This window comes from Chrysochloris asiatica, unplaced genomic scaffold (genome assembly GCF_000296735.1).
Source record: "Chrysochloris asiatica unplaced genomic scaffold, ChrAsi1.0 scaffold00003, whole genome shotgun sequence".
NCBI lineage: Eukaryota > Metazoa > Chordata > Mammalia > Afrosoricida > Chrysochloridae > Chrysochloris > Chrysochloris asiatica.
In genome coordinates this window covers 46,300,340-46,305,471 of record NW_006408521.1, presented here as the reverse complement: position 1 = coordinate 46,305,471, position 5,132 = coordinate 46,300,340, and positions in this window count along the sequence as shown.

The following is a 5,132-nucleotide window of genomic DNA, read 5'->3' as shown; positions in this document are numbered from 1 at the left end:
AATCAATGGATGACTCAGAGTAATGCTGTATAAGAGAGGCTGGTGGGTTTGAACCGTCACTCTTGCTGTTAGCAGTCTAGTGCTGGTCCTACAGTACCACGCCAGCACTCCGAAACTACAATGAGATACCATCTTACTCCTGAAAACATGGCACTGATTAAAAACCAATAAAGAAAACTACAAAGGATGGGGCTTGTGAGGAGATTGGAATTCTTACACTGCTAGTGGGATTGTAAAATGGTCCAATCACTTTGGAAGAGATTATGGTGCTACCTCAAAGAGTTAGCAATGGAAATTCCTTAGAATCCAGCAATCCCACTCGCTATATACCCTAGAGTATGGGAACAGTGATACAGACCGACACATGCACACCCATGTTCACTGAAGCATTATGCCCAGTAGAAAAAAGGTGGAAACAACCTAAGTGCCTGTCAGTGGCTGTATGTATAGACAAATCATCGTACCTACATACAGTGGAATACTATCCAATGGTAAAGAATAATCATGAATCTTTGAAACATCTTATAACATACATGACGAAGATATTATGCTGAGTGGAATACTCAAACACAAAAAGGACAAATATCTCATGATTCTGCTTTTATACAAAGTCAAGAATCGGTATAGTCGCACACACAGAAAGCAGCTCTTTTTGATAATTATCAAGGATGGGAGGGTGAGGAAGAAGGAGTCATGTAATAGCTAGTAAATAAGTGTCAATTCTGGTGATAGGAAAGATAATACACAATGTGGGAAAGTCAGCACAACTTGACCAAGGTATAGAGAGATACTGAGAGGTGTGCCAACGACATACATAGACCAACTATGGTAAATTCTTTAAAGTGTACACAACTGTGCAACAACAGTAACAATAAACAAAAGATATTACATAGATAGGTAGCAGGGAGCTTTAAAGAGTTCATGGAAAAATAAAATGAAAATAGAATGGAATTTTTCCATGGACTTTTTGAAGTTCCCTCCTAAGTATGCTCCATGGGTGTGGGAAGGCAGATGGGAATACCTGTATGTCCATATCTAGGTATATTTGTAGGCATAGACATGTGCATATGCGTTTGTGTGTTAGTTATCTAGTGCTGCTCTAACAGGAGTATCACAAGTGGCTGGCTTTAACAGAAATTGATTTTCTCATACTCTAGAAGGCTAAAAGTCCAAAGGAAGGGTCAAGCTCCAGAAGGCCTTTTCTCTCTCTTTTGGCTCTGGGAAAAGGTCCTTTTCCCTTTGAGCTTCTGCTCTTGGGTGATCTTCTGGTGTCTCGGCATCTCTCTTTCCCCAACAAAACCGGAACCAGCTCAACAGCTCTTGTCAACAACAACATATTTCAACAGAGATTGACTCAAGACACACCCTACTCTACACACTGTCTGGTTAATGTAACAGGGATAACACATTCACACGATTCACAACACAGGATTCATAACACGTATCTTAGAGGGACACAATTCAATCCATGATTATATTGCTGTTGTCGTTAAGTGCCATTGAGTTGGTTCTGACTCATCATAACCCTGTGTACAGTTTCTGAGACTTTAAATCTTTGCAAGAGTAGTTAGCTTCATCTTGCTGCTGAGGAGCAACTGGTGGACTTGAACCGTGAACCTATCCATAATAAGACTCATATAGATAGTAAAGAAGGTATAGGGCATATCTATGGATACTTCTTAGACATATCCAAACACCTCGTGGGATAGATTTACTGGGTCTGAAGGCTCAAGACCACAGTCTTACGGGACTACTAGATCAGATGTGCCATGGAATCGGTTCTGACTCACAGCAACCCTGTACAGGGTTTCCGAGGCTGTAAATGTTTACAGGAGCAGAAAGCCTCATCTTCCTCCCACGGAACAGCTGGTAGTTTCGAATTGCTGACCCTGAGGTTAGCAGCCCGATTCGTAACCACTCTGCTACCAGATTTCCTACGTCAGTTGGTATAACTTAGTTAATAAAGACAGTCTTCTACAGCTTTATTTAGCGAGGAGCACCAGGATCATCAAAGCTGTGAGTCTTTTTCTGTTTGCTCTTCTGGAGGAAGGAAGAGTGAAGGAAAGCCAAGGACTCCAGGCAAAAATGAGTTCACAGGACCAATGTCCCTGTGGCCCACCCCTCCTCTACCCTGAAACCACAGGAACTAGATGGTGTCCTGCTACCATCGCCGACAGTTTTGACAGAGACACAATAGAATGTCCCCGTTTGAATGGGAGGAAATTGTAGAACACAATTCAAATTCATAAAAAGACCAGACTTACTGGACTAATAAAGACTACAGGGATCCCTGAGACTATTGTCCAAAGATACCTCTTTAACTTGGAATTGAAGCCACTCTCAGAAGTCACCTTTCAGGCAAAAAATGGCTTGGTCTACACATGAAACAATTAAGCAATCGATTATATTAGCCCAAAGGGTTAATATTCATACAAAAGCAAAGATGAAAAGCCAAGAAGAATTGGACAACTGGATGGAAACTGGACAGGTAGAGTGCACAAAGTGTGGGAACTGGCACATTGTGGGGATAAAAACCAATGTCCATTTGTGCATACATTGCTGAATGGCAATCTAATCTACTGTGTAAACTTGCATCTAAAACACAATATTCAAAAACAAAACAAAACAAACCAACCAAGAAAGAGTTGGCAATGTACTTCTGAGTGAGAACCAGCCACTGAGAACTTTATGGATCAACGTGGTCCAATCCGCAACTGATGGATGGTTCAGGATGGGGTAGCTGTTTTATCCCATTGTGAATGAGGTCCCCCATGAGTTGGGGCTGACTCCAGGGCAGCTAACAACAACAGACATTGAAGAAACAAGGATCTTTCCATTGAATTGGACAGAGGGGGAAATGGGGAGTGCATAAGCCTAACTTTGCTTGCACCCTAAATGCTAACATATCACTTCCAGAACTGTGAGAAAATAATTTTCTGTTTTGTTCTTTAAAACCACCCACTTCGTGGTATTTTGTTATGGCATCTCTAGGAAGCTAAGACAATCCAGTGGGGGGATAGTAAACATAAGCCCTCAACACTCAGAACACTGAAAATTTAGCCTGAATCTGCTGGCAACAGGAAGACGATGAAGAGCTTCTATTAGATGGGGAGAAAACCTTCAATTGCTGTAGAGAAAAGGTAGAAACAAGGACCTTGCAGAGGCTTTTCATACCCAGCATTAAAGTTAAAATCTAATTTAGATGAAAATGGATGCACACAAATTAAAGGCGCGAGTGAGGTTTTTGTTATTGTATACCTTGTAACGAGAGCGTTAACCAAATTTATTCCTTTGGCTTGAAAATAAAGATGCTTTTTGAAATTTGATTTTGTTGTTTTACAAATTGTTTTAGCTCTGTGAATAGTGCAAATTCCATTTTCTGATCTGCCCTGAACAAAAATAGAGCATTAAAGTGTTTAAGATTCAATCAAAGGCTCGCTGTGAGCACTGCAATATTAAAGTAACAGAAAAATCAATTCAATTTTTATTTTGAACATGATTGTCACAAATAGCATTCTAATAGATAACACTGATTATATGGTAGCAAATGTAATTTATACATACTGTCAGGGTCATCATTAAGGAATTTGACACATATGCAGGAAAACAATAAATGCCAACTGAAATATACACCAGTTAGATATAAATGAGATGCTGAAATGAGCAAGGCTGGCAAGCTCTATACTTATAAGTAATAATATGAAGTCTAAAGTAGCTTGTGTTTTCAAACAAGAAGTCTTTGTATGTTGTCATTTAAAATATCTCATATTTCTGAAGGTCAGGAATAAATGGTACTATTAGCATTAAAAGCTAGTAAAAGAAAAAGTAATTTGTTTTTCATTTAACATAACATTTTATGAAATGGCTTTGTAAAGTATTTATTATCCCTTCCCCACCTCAGTCCCCGCCATGGAAGCTAAGAAGACAGGATGAAGATGCCTGTTTCTTAATGTTATTTATTTATTTATTTTTATGGCACCACTGGTATTTTAACATCTTGAATTATTGAGATCTTTGTTGTATTATGTGTTTGTGCTGGGGCGGGCTAATGCTAAGAAATCAAACTGTCTAAACAACCGTGGATTTGCTTAGCTCCAGCAGGGTGTTGCTGTGGTCCTGAGCTTGGTCCTCATTAATAATACCATTTGGTACAGGGTTGACAGCATGATGCTGCGGACCGGTGCCAAGACTGAAGATGGGAGGCTTTGATGCTATACAAAGATGTACCCAAGAGAAAGAGGAAGGCAGGCTCTTCTTGCTGTGTGTCTCAGGAACAGTGACAGATACATCAGGATGTGAATTCAAACACAGACACGTGACTGTCTTGGAGGGTAATCAGCCATAGAAACCTACTCAGTTATCTTTTACCAGTGGCCTCTCGTAGCAGATATGAGTCCTGAACTCCAAAATATGATAAACTTCATCCATCTGTGCAACTGTGCAACCCTCTTAGCTTTTCTTGGTGTCTCTCTTTCCTTCTTTTAAATTTGGCTAAAAAATTAAAACTACTACTACAATAACAAAAAATAATATGAACAAACACCACTTTAATCATCACCTGGAATTAACTAAGATGAAACTTTTATCCTATTTTCGCCAAATCCTTTTATAACAAAATAAATATAATCTTATTGGTAATGAAGGGTTCTATATGCTCTTCTAGGCCATGCTTTGGTTTTTGTTTTTTTAAGGTTTTTATTATAGATTGTGTGAAAGTTTACAGGACAGATCATTATTTTTACATTCAACAAATCATATACCATGTTTCATTACAATGATTATTATCCTCTTCATGTACCATCAGTTAATAGTATTTCTCTCTATTCACTTTAGCTTAAAAACAAAACAAAAAAATTCAAGCATATATAATAATTTACACCTCCAAAGGGCACATTCTACAAGTCTGCCTCCTGGCCACCAGCTCTTTAGACCCTGTCTTCCCATGAATCTAGAGTCCTCAGCTGCTCCCCCTCTTTATGACTGCAACTCTGCCGCTGCTTCTCTGGATAAGGTCCCGCATTCTGCTTGTACTCTTCTCCCCTGATGGTCCTAGGTTAGGTCTTCTGTTTCTGGACTGTAAGATTAACCATTCCCCTGTTTTTGTTACAAAACTTCTACCTTTACAATTGTGA